Source organism: Mus caroli, chromosome 3 (genome assembly GCF_900094665.2).
Source record: "Mus caroli chromosome 3, CAROLI_EIJ_v1.1, whole genome shotgun sequence".
Taxonomy (NCBI): Eukaryota; Metazoa; Chordata; class Mammalia; order Rodentia; family Muridae; genus Mus; species Mus caroli.
The window spans coordinates 52,946,849-52,964,105 of record NC_034572.1 but is presented as its reverse complement, the minus strand read 5'-3'; the positions used below and the strand labels follow the sequence as shown (position 1 = coordinate 52,964,105).

The following is a 17,257-nucleotide window of genomic DNA, read 5'->3' as shown; positions in this document are numbered from 1 at the left end:
GAACAATCTATGTATTGGAGGAAACGGTTAACATTTTACTGCACATATTCCTAAAGCCCTTTAATGGAGGGATGGTACCTAGTCAACTACAGTCAACTACAATTACTTATAGCATTCTTTTGAATTCCTGTGGTGATCCACTGTGTGCGCAGAGACTGCATATCCAGGGAGTTATCTGAGTTGATGATCTCCAGACACGTTTGCTTTCCTGTGATGATGGAACCCAAGTTCCTATCAGCACAAATGAATTCAAAATAGCTGCATTTCCACTGGGAAACCGCGAAATTAAAGCTAATTCTCCGAGGTCCTGGTCATTCTGCTGCTTGTGTATGATTGTTTGACATGTTTGGTGCTTATTCTGTTTTTTCTTTTTTAAAAATATATTTTGTTTATTTACATTCCTATTCTATGGCTCTTAAAATTGAAATCAATAGTCAATTTTTTTTTTAATTTTCTCTACAGGGACATTTTTATTTTAATCATTTCTCTTGGATACCTCTTTTGTTTCGTTTTGGATGGTTTCTTTCTTTACATTTCAAATGTTTTCCCCTTTCCATGTCTCCCCTTCAGAAATCCCCTATCCTATCATCCTGACTCTATGAGGGTGCTCCCCTACCCAGCCACCCACTACTGTCTTCCATCCCTAGGATTTTCCTAAGCTGGAACACTAAACACTCTCAGGCCCAAGGGCAGATCCTCCTTCCACTGATGTCCAACAAGTCTATCCTATGTCACAACTGTGGTCAGGTGTCCCTCCATGTGTACTCTTTGGTTGAAGGTCCAGTACCAGGGAGCTCCAGCGTGTCTGGCCAAATGGGGATCCATCCCACATACAGTCACCAAACCCAAATGGCCTTTTCTTCAGTATCTGCTACACACTGTCTCCATATTTCCTCCTGTGAGTATTTTGCTCCCCCACTGAAGCATCCATACATTCCGGTCTTCCTCGTTCTTGGGCTTCATATGGTCTGTGAATTGTGTCTTAGTTATTCCGAACTTTTGGGCTAATATCCACTTATCAGTGAGTGCATGCCGTGTATGTTCTTTGGTAACTGGGTTACTTCACTCAGGATGGTATCTTCTAGTTCTGTCCATTTGCCTAAGAATTTCATGAAGTCAGTGTTTTTAATAACTGAGTAGTACTCCATTGTATAAATGTACCACATTTTCCTTATCCATTCCTCTTTTGAAGGACATGTGGGTTCCTTCTAGCTTCTGGCTATTATAAATATGACTACTATGAACAAAATGGAGTATGTGTCCTTATAACACGTTGGAGCATCTTCTGGGTATATGCCCAGGAGTGGTGTATCTGGGTCCTCAGGTAGTACAATGTCTAATTTTCTGAAGTACCACCAGACAGATTTCCAGAGTAGTTGTACCAGCTTGCAAATCCACCGGCAATGGAGGAGTGTTCCTCATTCTCTGCATCCTCCTCAGAATCTACTGTCACCTGAGTTTTTTATCTTAGCCATTCTGACTGCTGTGAGGTGGTATCTTGGTGTTGCTTTGATTTGCATTTCCCTGAAGACTAAGGATGCTGAACATTTCTTTAGGTGCTTCTCAGCCATTTGAGTTTCCTCAGTTGAGAATTCTGTTTAGGTAGCTCTGTTCCTAAACTTTGTGAAACGGAAGTTAAGCATGTTTTGTGAATTTAGTTGGCAATCTGATCCTCATCTCCAAACATATTTTCATTAATGTTTTTCTGCAGCTTGAGATTTTTGTTCATCTCAACTATGATTAGCCAATTGGTCTCCTAGATTTCACAACATGAGCTTCTTACCAGCCATTCAGACACTAATCTCTTGCAAGAACATCAGGAAAGGTTAACTACAAGGTTTCTTTGCTATTGTGTGTGAAGCTATAACATCTTAATTAATATCAATCTTCTTGTTGCATTTGTAAAAGAGAAACAATGCTGGTAATCATGTCAAGCCAGACTTGGTGAAAATTGCTCCTCTCCATTAAATATTAATCACAGATTGAGAGAGAATGAGAAGAACATAGGTCGCCATGGAAAGTGAATGTGGTTTCCCTCAGATGATAGTTTGTCTTTTTTAAAAGACATAACCAAAATGGGAAATGGGAGCACCTAGGGACCTGATAAAGTGCCCCATCTAGAGTCTGTTTTGCTGGATCCAGCTCAGGATCCCACGATCCTGATAAAAGCTCCTGAAAATAAAGCTGTTACTTTGCCTTCTCTGTGATTTTGTCTTCTGTCTTACCTGGGATGCACACCCATTCCTTCACTGGCACTAGAGCCTACTTGTTCATGGAATGAGCTCAGCAGTCTCCTAGGCAACCACCTGACCCCTCCCCCTTAACTTTTTTTCCTTTTACATTACTTTAGGTTCCATAGAATTTGAGAACTCTGTTTAGTAATAACAAATTTCCTATTTTATTAATCAATCTGCTTTTAATACTTCAGTAATTTTTGCAAAACAATAACATATAGGTAGAAAACTAGAAGCTTGGTGTAATAGCTATTCTTGGTGGTCAACTTGACTATCTTTGAATGAACTAAAATCCAGAAATGGAGGGCACACCTGTGAGAGATTTCTGGTGGGTTTGAAATGTATGAATCCACTTCTACTCTGGACATTTGACATAGGAAGACATACACCTTTGATTCAAATTTTGAGGCAAGGCACTCACCTTAATCTGGGCCCCACCTCTGGTTGAAGTCTGTTTAAGAACCTGGAAGAAGGAAGTTCTTGTTCTCTGCCTGCTTGCCCTCACCTTGCTAGCACACTCATCCCTTCACTGGTATTAGAGCCTATTTATTCAGGATTCCAGAATACACTGAAGACCAGTGGAACTATCCAGTCTTGTGAGACTGAGAAACTTCTAGACTCTTGGATTCTTGGATACTTTCCATTCACAGCTAGTCATCGTTGGATTGTTAGATTGTAAATCATTGCAATAATCCATATGTGCATGCATATATATATATATGCATGCATACATAAATAAATTATATATTATGTATGAGAGAGAGAGAGAGCAAGAGAGAGAGAAGGGGGGGATTCCATAAGTAGTTCTGGGACCCTAGAGAACCCTGACTACTATACTTAGTAAATGCTTTAGAAGGTGTAATATTATACCTAGGATCTAGTGTACTAACCATGTTACATTAGTTAACTTTACAATGTGTGCCTGGCTTCTTATATATTTGTGCTACTCCTTTAAATTATAATACATTTCAATGAAAATGAGATAGAATCAAAATCATTAGAATGTAACATCATTCAGACCCAGACCCCTGGACACCTTCCCTGCAAGAGGAGAGTTGGCCTCCAAGGAGGGCTATGACCCCAAGGATCAGGAGGTGGATCTCAGCTCCAGACTTCTGTGCACCTTCCATGCACCAGGAGAGCTTGCCTGCAGAGATTGCACTGACCACTGGGACTCAGGAGAAAGTTAATCTCCCAGGATTGCTGACAGAGGCTAAAGAATCACAGGAGAAACAAGCTCCAGCAAGAGAAAACTAGAACATCTAACACCAGAGATTACCAGATGGTGAAAGGCAAATAAAAGAATATTACTTGCAGAAACCAAGACCACTGGGCATCATTTGAATGCAGTATGCCCACCACAGTGAGTATCCTGGATACCCCAACACATTCAAAAATCAAGATTCAGAATTAAAATCATATCTCATGATGCTGGTAGAGGATTTTAAGAAGGAAATTAATAACTCACTTAAAGAAATACAGGACAACACTGCTAAACAGGTAGAAGCCTTTAAATGAAAAGCACAAAAATCCCTCAAGGAATTACAGAAAAACACTGCTAAGTAGGTAGAAGTCCTTAAAGAGGAAACACAAAATCCCTTAAAGAATTACAGAAAAATACAACCAAACAGGTGATGGAATTGAACAAAATCATCCAAGATCTAAAAATGAAGGTAGACACACTGAAGAAAATTCAAAGGGAAACAACTCTGGAAATAGAAACCCTAGGAAAGAAATCAGGAACCATGGCAGTGAGCATCAGCAATCGAATACAAGAGATAGAAGAGAAAATCTCAGGTGCAGAAGATTCCATACAAAACATGGGCACAACAATCAAAGAAAATGCAAAATGCAAAAAGATCCTAACCCAAAACATCAAGGAAATCCAGGACACAATGAGAAGACCAAACCTATGTATAATTGGTTAGATGAGAATGAAGAGTTTCAACTTAAAGGGCCAGTAAATATCTTCAACAAAATTATAGAAGAAAACTTCCCTAACCTAAAGAAAGAGATGCCCATGAACATACAAGAAGCCTAAAGAACTCCAAATAGACTGGACCATAAAAAAAAATTCCTCCCGACACATAATAATCAGAACAACAAATGCACTAAATAAAGATAGAATATTAAAAGCAGTAAGGGAAAGAGGTCAAGTAACATATAAAGGCAGACCTATTGGAATTACACCATACTTCTCACCAGAGACAATGAAAGCCAGAAGATCCTGGTCAGATATTATACAGACCCTAAGAGAACACAAGTGCCAGCCCAGGCTACTATACCTAGCAAAACTCTCAATTACCATANATGGAGAAACCAAAGTGTTCCATGACAAAACCAAATTCACACAATATCTTTCCACGAATCCAGCCCTTCAAAGGATAATAAAGGGATAACACCAACAAAAGGATGGAAATTAAGTCATAGAAATAGCAAGAAAGTAATCCTTCAACAAACCTATAAAAAGACAGCCACAAGAACAGAATCCCAACTCTAACAACAACAAAAAAAGAAAAACAGGAAGTAACAATTAATTTTCCTTAATATCTGTTAATATCACTAGACTCAAATCCCAAATAAAAAGGCATGGACTGACAGACTGGCTACACAAATAGGACCCAACTTTATACTGCTGACAGGAAACCCATGACAGGGACAAAGACAGACACTACCTCAGAGTAAAAGGCTGGAAAACAATTTTACAAGCAAATGGTCCAAGAAACAAGCTGGAGTCGCCATTCTAATATCGAATAAAATCAACTTCCAACCCAAAGTTATCAAAAAAAGACATGAGGGGCACCTCATTCTCATCAAAGGTAAAATCTTCCAAGATGAATTCTCAATTCTGAATATATATGTTCCAAATGCAAGGGCATCCACATTCATTAAAGAAACTATAATAAAGCTTGAAGCACACATTGCACCTCACACAATAATAATGGGAAACTTCAACAACCCACTCTCATCATTGAACAGATCCTGGAAACAGAACCTAAATAGAGACATATTAAAAATAGCAGAAGTTATGAAAAAATTGATATAACAGATAACTACATAATATTTTATCCTGAAACAAAAGGTTATATATTCTTCTCAGCAACTCATGGCACCTTCTTCAAAATGGACCATATAATTAGAAGAAGAAAAAAAGACTCAAAAGATACAAAAATATGGAAATTACCCCATGAATTCTATCAGATCACCATGGACTAAGGCTGATCTACAATAACAACATAAACAATAGAAAACCAACATTCATCTGGAACCTGAAGAACACTCTACTCATTGATACCTTGGTCAAGGCAGAAATTAAGAAAGAAATTAAAGGCCTTTTAGAATTTAATGAAAATGAAGAAACAAAATACCCAAACTTATGAGAAACAATGAAAGCATCCCTAAGAGGAAAACTCATAGCTCTGGGTGCCACCAAAAGGAAATTAGAGAGAGCATACCTTAGCAGCTTGACAGCACACCTAAATTCTCTCGAACAAAAGGAAGCAAATTCACCCAAGAGGAGTAGATGTCACGAAATAATCAAACTCAGGGCTGAAATCAACCAAATGGAGACAAAAAGAACTATTCAAAGAATCTACCAAACCAGGAATTGGTTCTTTATGAAAATCAACAAGAGAAATAAACCCTTAGGCAGATTCACTAGAGGGCACAGGGAGAGTATCCTAATTAACAAAATCAAAAATGAAAAGGAAGATGTAACAACAGAACCTGAGGAAATCCAAACCACCATTAGATCCTTCTACAAAAGGCTATACTCAACAAAACTGGAAGACCTAGATGAAATGGACAAATTTCCAGACAGATACCAGGTACCAAAGTTAAATCAGGATCAGATTAATTATCTAAACAGTCCCATATAAAAGAAATAGAAGTAGTCATTAATAGTCTCTCAAACAAACAAACAAAAAAGCCCAGGACCAGATAGGTTTAGTTCAGAGTTCTATCAGACCTTCAAAGAAGACCTAATTCCAGTCCTACTCAAACTATTCCACAAAATAGAAACAGAAGGTACTCTACCCAATTCATTCTATGAAGCCACAATTACTCTGATACCTAAACCACAGAAAGACCAAACAAAGATAGAGAACTTCAGGACAATTTACCTAATGAATATCAATGCAAAAATACTCAATAAAATTCTCAAAAACTGGATTCAAGAGCAACACATCACAATCAAATAGGCTTCATCTGAGTGCTGCACTTATGGTTTAATATATGGAAATCTATCAATGTAATCCACTATATAAACAAACTCAAAGGCAAAAACCACATGATCATCTCATTAGATACTGAGAAATCATTTGACAAAGTCCAATACCCATTCATGATAAAGGTCTTGGAAACATCAGGAATTCAAGACCCATACCTAAACATAATAAAAGCAATATACAGCAAACCAGTAGCTAACATCAAACTAAATGAAGAAAAGCTAAAAGCAATCCCAGTAAAATTAGGGACTAGACAAGGCTGCCCACTTTCTCCCTAACTATTTAATATAGTACTGAAGTCCTAGCCAGAGCAATTAGAAAACAAAAGGAGATCAACAGAATACCAATAGGATCACAGTACCACAGAAATGACAAACACAAGCAAGACCAATACAGGGCATCTTACACGCAATTTCCAGAGAAGCTCACTGTCACCACAACCAACCCAAATGGACCTCTCTCCATGGGAAGGCCCCAGAACTTGAGACCGGCCTAAAACCAAACAAAGATAATCAGTCAACTCCTTGGGACCAAAACCAGACTTGAAACCAGACAAACCAAAAGCAAAACAGAATCAGAAGGTGGTCCAATGGAGGACACACAACTGAACAAGACAGACAGACACACAGACATAAAGACAGAAAGGCAGGGAGGGATTCCACTTTACCTCCTATGTACAGTGTCTGTGTCCCATAACAAAAACCACAAAAAAAAAAAAAACAAGATAGCAACAGAGAAAAAAACACCAGTATATCTAAGCACACTCGTCCGTGCCAAACGCTACTTCCTGACGGGTTGGATTCTACATCGACTCCCTTCTTGATGGGGTGGGATTCCACATCCACTCCCGCTCTGGCAGAGAGATCTCCCTCACTCTGCCAGAGGACAGCCAGTCCTTTCTGACTGTCACTCACCATGGGCACTTCCTCCAGGGTCACCCTTGGAACATCTTCCAAGGTTGCAGCCCATGGGGTCATAGAACGTCTTCTTCCCACAGCCAAGGTCCACAGTGGCAGCTGCCAGAATACAGAGTACCAGAACTGGAAACACAGGTGGGACTCAAACCCACAATTTCAGAACTGAAAAACCAAGACACAAATTCAGCAGTGCCACACTTAGACACTTAGACAACAGACATCATACAAGACTCACACACACAAACGTACTTCCAAGGGGTATTCTTGGGTTTTTGGGGCGCTCGAAATTCCCGGATGAGCCCCCAAAAAGTAAGACTTCCCCCCCTTTCGGGGATCCCCACTCTAGTCTCGGGAGTGAGAGAGCACCCAAAGAAACACGAGGACCCATTTTGCTGTAATTACATGAAGTCGTTTAATGATGGAGCTACAGACCTACATGCATTCCAAACAGGAGATAACGGATGTCGGCCACGAGGTTCAAAAGCTAGGGGGTTTATGGGGTAAGGGGCATAGGGGTGTGGAATTCAGCACAGCGACACACTATTGACTTATTTAAACATTAACAGAAAGATTACATGTCAGCAAAAGGGCATCAGGACTTTGTTCCTGTGGGCTGGGGGCTTATCTTGTTCACATAGCAACCAGTTGATGTATGACTTTACCCAGAGTCAAGGGACAGTAGACAGAGGGGAGGTTCCGGTCAGGTGGTGTTGACCCAGACAAGATAGCCCTGTTTATCCTTGTGTTTTTTTCATTTTTACAGTCAAGCTGTTCTTAGGAATGTCTTAACAACAGCCCTGTCTGTTCTGCTTTGTTTTCGGCCCCAGGCTGCAGGCTCATAGAAAACTCTTTTACATGAATCACAAGTTACAAAATCTCATTTTCCTTCAAAGGAAGAAGTCAAAATATCACTATTTTCAGATGATATGATAGTATATATAAGTGATCCTAAAAATTCCACCAGAGAACTCCTAAACCTGATAAACCACTTCAGTGAAGTAGCTGGTTATAAAATTAACAACTCAGTGGCCTTTCTCTACACAAAGGATAAACAGGCTGAGAAAGAAATTAGGGAAATACCACCCTTCATAATAGTCACAAATAATATTAAATGCATTGGTATAACTCTAACTAAGGAAGTGAAAGATCTGTATGATAAGGACTTCAAGTCTCTGAAGAAAGAAATCAAAGATCCGAGAAGATGGAAGGATCTCCCATGCTCATAGATTGGCAGGATCAATATAGTAAAAATGGCTATCTTGCCAAAAGCAATCTACAGATTCAATGCAAACTCCATCAAATTTCCAACGCAATGCTTCAACTATTAGAAAGGGCAATCTGCAAATTCATCTGGAATAACAAAAACCTAAAAGAGCAAAAACTATTCTCAATGATAAAAGAACCTCTAGTGGAATTACCATGCCTGACCTAAAGCTTTACTACAGATCAATTGTGATACAGTAACAGTATCAGTAACAGACAGATAGACCAATGGAATAGAATTGAGACCCAGAATGAATCCACACACCTATGGTCACTTGATCTTTGACAAAGAAGCTAAAACCATCCAGTGGAAAAAAAGACAGCATTTTCAACAAATGGTGTTGACACAAATTGTGGTGATCTTGTAGAAGAATGTAAATTGATCCATTCTTATCTCCTTGTACTAAGTTCAAATCTAAGTGGATCAAGGAACTCCACATAAAACTAGAGACTCTGAAACTTATAGAAGAGAAAGTTGAGAAAAGCCTCTAAGATATGGGCACAGGGGAAAAATTCCTGAACAGAACAGCAATCGCTTGTGCTGTAAGATCGAGAATTGACAAATGGGACCTCATAAAATTGCAAAGTTTCTGTAAGGTAAAAGAAATTATCAATAAGACAAAAAGGCCAACAACAGATTTGGAAAGGATCTTTGCCAATCCTAAATCAGATAGGGGACTAATATCCAATATATATAAAGAACTCAAGAAGATGGACTCCAGAAAATCAAATAACCCTATTTTAAAAATGTAGTACAGAGCTAAAGAAATAATTCTCAACTTAGGAATACTGAAGTGCTGACAAGCACCTGAAAAATGTTCAACATCCTTAATCATCAGGGAAATGCAAATCAAAACAACCCTGAGATTCCACCTCACAGAAGTCAGAATGGCTAAGATCAAAAATTCAGGTGACAGCAGATGCTTGTGAGGATGTAGAGAAAGAGGGACACTCTTCCATTGCTGGTGGGTTTGCATGCTGATACAACCACTCTGGAAATCAGTTTGGTGGTACTTCAGAAAATTGGACATAGTACTCCTGGAAGAACCAGCAATTTCTCTCCTGGGCATATACCCAGAAGCATTCCAACTTGTAATAAGGACACATGCTCCACTATGTTCATAGCAGCCTTATTTATAATAGCAGAAGCTGGAAAGAACCCAGATGTCCCTCAACAGAGGAATGGATACAGAAAATGTGGTACATTTACACAATGGAGTACTACTCANCAATTAAAAACAATGAATTTATTAAATTCTTAGGCAAATGGATGGANCTGGAGGNNATCATCCTNAGTGAGGTAACCCAATCACAAAAGAACNCACATGNTATNTACTCACTGATAAGTGGATACTAGCCCAGAATCTTAGAATATCCAAGATATAATTTGTAAAACACATGAAACTCAAGAAGAAGGAAGACCAAAGTGTGGATCCTTTCTTCTTTCTTAGAATGGGGAACAAAATATCCATGGAAGGAGTAATAGAGACAAAGTTCAGAGCTAAGATGGAAGGAAAGACCATGGAGAGAATGCCCAACCTGGGGATCCATCTCATTCACAACCACCAAACCCATTGCATATGCAAGCAAGACTCTGCTAACAGGACTCTGACATAGCTCTCTCTCTTTTGAGTCTATCCCAATGCCTGGCAAATACAGAAGTGTATGCTCACAGTCATCTATTGGATGGAACACAGGGCCCCTAATGAAGGAGCTGGAGATAGTACCCAAGGAGCTAAAGGAATCTGAAAACCTATAGGAGGAACAATGATATGAACTAATCAGTATGCCCCTGAGCTGTGTCTCTAGCTGCATATGTACCAGAGGATGGCCTAGTCGCTCATCAATGGGAGGAAAAGCCCTTGGTATTGTGAATATCATATGCCCCACTTCAGGGGAATACCAGGGCCAGGAAGAGGGAGTGGGTGGGTTGGTGAGCAGGGCAGGGGGAGCATATAGGGGGCTTTGGGGATAGTATTTGAAATGTAAATGAAGTAAATATCTAATAAAAATTAAGAAAAAAATCGATTGGCAGAAAATGTGATACTTTAAAAAAAAAATTATAACTCTCATCTTTTTCTCCAGCACCATGCCTACCTGCATACTGCCATGTTTCCCTCCATGATAATAACAGACTGAATTTCAGAAACTGTGAAACAGCCCCAGTTAAATGTTTTACTTCCTAAGAGTTGCTATGGTCATGGTATTTCTTCACATAACATTCTAGGTTCTGATTAAAACCTTAAAGGTAGGTCCCATGTCCAGCACAAAATTAATTTTTGTAAACTTTTCCCTATAAAACACTTTCAGGAATTCCTTTATATAGTGTGGAGGCTAGTGAATCTATAATCTTCAGAGCAAGTGGATAGGGTGGCCCCAAGAAAAGTTTATGGTCCTCTTTGAAAAGTATGGCAAAGCAATCTATAACTGATTAAGTAATGATTGGAAATCTTCAGCAAGAGAATAGAAGATGAGCCTTTTAAAATATGTTAATACATATATGAGCAATGACTGAGTAGGTGTTGCATGCCATCCAGTGGCTCCCGAGAAAGGGGGTACGGCTGAGATGGCAGACTCCAGCTGAAGGAAATGGAACTAGATGGACGAGAGAAAAAACGGAGCTGAGACAAACCAGGTTCTGATCAAAGCTCAATTTTACTATTCGGTGCACCGAGTTATGAAGGAGGGGGAAGGGGCCCATTCCCACCAAATCATCCTGGAGTCCAGTTTCAGGTGATCATGTGTTTGGCTCCAGAACAGCAAGGTGGCAGGCAGCAGCAGTGGGAGTGGCAGAACAATTGGGAGGCAGGCTCCACCCCATGCTCTCTTCTTGCTAATAGTGAAACCTGAGCAAACAGGTTTCAAGCTGGGGAGGGGGAGTTTACATCTCCTCCCTGTTGTTAAATTAAAAAAGGAAAGGCTGGGCTGAGGCATAAAATTTATTTATGCTCTATAGTTCTGCCTGAATTCTTAGGGCCTAATGAAGAAACCTCTCTCAGTGGGATTTCCTAACTTTTCTCATGGTAAACCGTATCTGGAATAGACTATCCTTTCTGTCCTAGTAAACATCTTGCAGACTAGCCCTGAGCTGTTGGCTCCGTCTTTTATAATGCTAATTAGTTACTGAATAGGTAACTTCCTAGCTGAATGCCAAGTAGTCAGCTACACAGTCTTTCTAGGGCATTGGAACACTGGGTGAAGACTGACTGTGTGATTTTGAAAAGCACTTTATTATGATAACACTGAAGGAGAGTATGTGGATTCTCCTCTGTAGCCTTCGATGACAGGCCGGGAACAGAGAGGTAGGGGGTGATGACTGGTTCCGTAGAACAAGGCCATTTGGCTTGTTAGGGTGGGAGGCTGTGAAGGGCTTGCCCTTCTCACAGTAGGGTCTCCAACCTCTCTTCCCCCTATGAATTAAACTTAATAAGGCTTAACTGAGGTGATCAAATGATTTTCTCATCCTTGGCTGAATGGGCTTTAACCATAGCTGGGGAGATATTGACCCAATTCCTCCTGTGGGTGCTATCATGACCCACAATCATGGCTCTTGGTATCTTTTGGGGAGGGTAGGCAGAGCCTTAGAAAGATATTCTTGGTTGTAACTGGAACTAGATGAAAACCTCCATCCAAACCAGGTGTATCTCTCAGGGAACCCAGAAATGGTCAAGTTGGGCCTTCCCCTGCAGTATAATTTCTGCACCCAAGCTGGTGCCCATACTGTATTCCTATTATCACGAATCAGCATGCACAGTCCTGAGTACTATGCAGCTCCCAAGGGAGAATTGTCAACCTCAGATTCAGGAAGGCCTCTACAAAAATTACATCACTAGTAACACCACAATTTGTGGCTCTAGGCTATATTAGGAGCTGGAAGTCACCCTCCTAATCTCTGTTATTTCCACAGCCTAAGGAACTGAGGTGACATTGCAATAACAGCAAGGGAGGAAAACCAGGGACCAGCTAAGGGACTAAGCCTGTCTATCAGAATAAAAACCAATTTCTTCTAATATTTGAAATGTCTGACTTTCTAGCCCTAGTAGCAAACCTTAATCACAAATCAGACCAAAAGCTACAACACGTGCTAGAATGTCTTTAGAATGAAAATTGTAGCTGCTTCCTGCACACTCTAGGGGTCGGGGATGCATGCCCACTCCGGCTGAAGGGTGTTGGTTGACCTACTTGAAAGACAAGATCCAGACAATGAGAAGGTAACAATGCAAAGCTTCTTTTGGGGAAGTCCAGGTACTTTATTCAGTTGCAAATTAGCAAGGCTAAGCTCAGATTCCCACCTCCTTGTGGGGGAGCTGGCTCTGAGACTTGCAAGAAAACAGCTTTTCTGGGAGCCTGTGTTCCCAACTGATTTCTAGGCAAAAGAGGAATTTTAGCCCTAAGAGGAATACTTACCAGAAGATTCAGGATCTGTGTTCAGGTGACTAATTAATCTCTCAGGCAGTCATTGCACTCCATTTTCTTCTCGTGAAAAAACACAGACCGAGCCCCTTCCCCAGATTAGAACCGGATCTGGACCCTTCCATTAGTTAGTTAGTGGGTCCTTCCATTTTACCAATGCATAAGAATTAGAAGTAACTGGAGGCCAGTGGTGATCTGCTGCAGATTGACCTTTAATATCAGTGTGCAAAAAATTTAGAACAAATAAAGCAAAGGCAAGATGTGTCTTTGGTGACCTTGGGGGATATAACTGCCCCTGTTTTGTCTTAAAAAGCCAATTCTTTAAGGTGCGATGAGCATGTTCAACTATTCCTTGTCCCATGGGCTTATAAGGAATTCCAGTTTTATGTTTGATACCGAAATCTTTACAGAATGAAAAAAAATTTACTAGAATAGGATGGCCTGTTATCTGTCTTAATAAGTTTAGGCAATCCCATGGCATTAAAGGCTTGTAGGCAATGATCAATTATGTTTTTAGAAGCCTCTCCTGTATGCAGAGAAGCAAAAATAATACTGAACAAGGATCGATACAAACATGTATATATTTTAATTTTCCAAATTCTGCATAATGGGTTATATCCATTTCCCTCTAGGATTGACTCCTAAATGTGGCCCTGGAGATAATGTAATACATTTAGGACATTGTTTTACAATCATTATTGCTTGCTCCTTAGTGATCTTATGTCGGAGCCTTAAGGTATGGCTAGAGAGATGAAACTTTTCATTATCACGTTTGGCCAAAACAACAGAATCCGAAATTAAGGCTTCTCCTATTAGAGCTCTATCAATGCAATCATTGCCTTCAGCCAAAGGTCAAGGAAGACCAGAGTGAGATTGTATGTGGCCAATATAAAACAGATTTTTCCGGGGAAGACTGATGTTTTGCAATTCTGAAAATAAGGATCTTGATAGCGTATTAAAGTTAAACGTGCCACAGGTCTCCAATAAGGGTACTGATTGCACAACATATAAACTGTCAGTAAAGATATTAAAAGCCTCATGTACAGACTGAAAGACCTTCAGTAGTGCTGTTAATTCTGCTAACTGAGCCGAAAGGCCAGGAGTCTCTATGATAACTTGTTGATTATTAATAAGATATCCAGCTTGCCCTTTAGAGGAGCCATCAGTAAAAATCAATAGAGCATTATATAAACGCTGTAGGGAAGTCATTTTAGGAAATATCACATCATGTACATTTAAAAATTTTATCAACCTATCTTGGGGGTAGTGGCTGTCTATAGTTCCATTAAACCCTATTTGTGCAAGCAACCAATCTGTACTATGCTGTTTCAGCCAAGTGTCCTGAATTATGCTGTAAGGCTGAACAATAATATCTGGCTCTTTGCCAAAATAAGTTAATGCCTGCTTTCTTCTAGTTATAATCATCTGGGCCACTGGTTCGTGATATGGCAAAATATTATGTTTAGGAGAAATCCTCGAATGTATCCACATTATAGGGAGTTTCTGCCATAGCAGTCCCATAGGCACATGAGTCATATTAAAAATTAACAGATGCAATGGCAAGGAGTAATCTATATAAGTGACAAATTGCTCTTCAATAGCTTTTTCCACTACCTGTAAGGCCAGCAATCCTTCTGAGGTTAGGGATCTAGGGGAAGTAGGATCAGGACTCCCTTTAAGAATATCAAATAAAGGTTTCAACTCCCCTGTAGTAAGCTTTAAATAGGGGTGAAGCCAATTAATATAACCTAACAATTTTTAAAATCATTCAAGGTCCTTAAGTTATCTCTAGGAATAACAATCGTCTGGGGAAAAACAGCTTGATCAGTGAGTCTAAAACCTAAATAATTATAAGGATCCTGAATTTGTATCTTTTCAGAAGCTATTTGCAATCCCTTATCAGCTAAGGCTTTTTGTAAGTCTCTATAACACAAAAGCAAATCCTGGGTGTCTTTTCCTGCCATCAAAATATCATCTGTGAAATGAGTGATGTAAATCTTTGGCCATTGTTGTCTCACAGGCTGAATGGCCTGTGCCACAAACTTTTGACATAAAGTAGGACTATTAGCCATCCCCTGCGGGAGAACTGTCCATTGATATCTTTTCATAGGTTCCTTAAAGAGATCTGCAACCCTGTAGGTGCAACAACATTATGAACTAACCAGTACTCCAGAGCTCTTGACTCTAGCTGCATATGTATGAAAAGATGGCCTAGTCGGCCATCACTGGAAAGAGAGGCCCACTGGACAGGCAAACTTTATGCCCCAGTACAGGGGAACGCCAGGGCCAAAAAGTGGGAATGGGTGGGTAGGGGAGTGGGGGGAAGGGTATGGGGGACTTTTGGGATAGCATTGGAAATGTAATTGAGGAAAATACGTAATAAAAAATATTTAAAAAATTACAGAAGGAACACTGACAGCAAATCTTTCACAATCCTTTGGATGCAAAGGGATGGTAAAGAAACAATCTTTCAATTTTATAACAATTTTATAATATCCCTTAGGAATGGCTACTGGGGAAGGAAGCCCGGTTGTAATGTTCCCATAGGTACCATAGTTTCATTAACTTTTCTTAAATCTTGTAACAGTCTCCATTTACCCGATTTCTTCTTGATAATGCAAATTGGTGTATTCCAAGGAGAATGAGAATCCACCAAATGTCCAGCTTCTAACTGCTCCTGCACTAGCAAAGAAGCAGCCTCTATTTTCTCTTTAGGTAAAGACCACTGATCTACTCACACCGGAATATCATTACGCCATTGAATTTTTTCCGNGTGGGATGCAGGCAAGATAGTGGCCGCTACTGAAAATACTTTAAACCTCTTGTGTTAGAGTGAGGTTTAGGATCCTCAAAGGTCTTAATTTCCTGTCCCTTCTTTTTTAGTCCATGACCAGGCAGAGGTCCCTGGCTGAATGTCTGCTTAGTCACCATCTCATTAGAACTGTACATTACAACGCCCATCTGTGACAACAGATCTCTTCCCCACAGAGTTACAGACAAATTTGACATAACATACAGCTGGATTTTTTCCTGATTTTCCCTCCCCATCTCTCCAGGTTAGCAATTTGGAACTACGTTTTGAGTTACTAGCATACCCAATTTCTTGAAGGTGAGTTAAGGAATCATTCAAGGGCCAGTTTGAAGGCCAGTCCTGCCCTTTTATAATCGTTACATCAGCCCCAGTATCTATTAATCTTTCAAAGCTTTTTACATCAAATGTCAATTTAAGGTTAGGTCTCTGATTAGTAATATATTAAACCCAATTTATGTCAGAGGAATCAAAGCTACTTTGTCCTCTCTCATTTTTAAAGACTCTATATGGTGAGCAAAGTAAGTTGTGCAATTCTCTGATTAGCGGGTACAGTTATAACACCATGAGGGGAAGCAGCTATGATTTTAATTTCTTCCTCATAATCATTATTTATAACACCTGGATAAATCTTCAGGCCTTTTACAATAGAACTGCTTTGTCCTAAAAGAAAGCCGCAGATTTCTACAGGTAGCGGTCCAAAGTCTCCAGTAGGCAGAGTTTGGATTCCTATTTCTGGGGTTAATACTGCGTGGATGGTGGAATAGAGGTCCAGTCTTGTATTTCCTGGGTTTGACCTGACAAGCTCAAAAACTGATCTTGTTGGCTGGGCAGCAGATTTATAGTCCCATAAGCTATTTTCTTCGAGTAAGTCAGGGTCTGGGGCTGACCCCTTCCCTCATTTCCCAGCACCAGGTGGCTCAGAACACCTGGTTTAGACTTGCACTCCCTGGCCCAATGGTGGCCCTTCCTGCACCAGGAACAAATTCCTGGGGCATGGCCTGCTTGCCCATTCTCAGCACCTTTGTTCTTAGGACAATTATTTTTAAAATGATCCAAACTTCCACTTTTAAAATATGCATTATTCCCTCGTTTCCGCAAGAACATCGCTTGTATGTGGGTCCCCTGTGAAATTGCACAAGATGGCCCTATTTCTGCACAAAGACAGACATATCCCGCCAAATCTGTCTGTCCCTTATGCAGTTGAATCGTGGCTCAGCACATTGCATTAGCATTCTCATAAGCCAATTGCATAACGAAAGGACTTCCCATGTCCGACTTTCCAAGGCTTCTACTAGCTGAAATCAAAAGCCTGTCCACAAAGTTTTGGTAAGGCTCAGCAGAACTCTGATGAATGCTAGCTAAACTTCCACCACTATCTCCTTTAACTGGCAA

General features: G+C 40.1%; 1 pseudogene; it reads right to left on the bottom strand.

Annotated features, from left to right (window-relative positions):
- LOC110291820 overlaps positions 1–17,257 on the bottom strand; it is a 162,011-nt pseudogene that overhangs the window by 90,332 nt on the left and 54,422 nt on the right.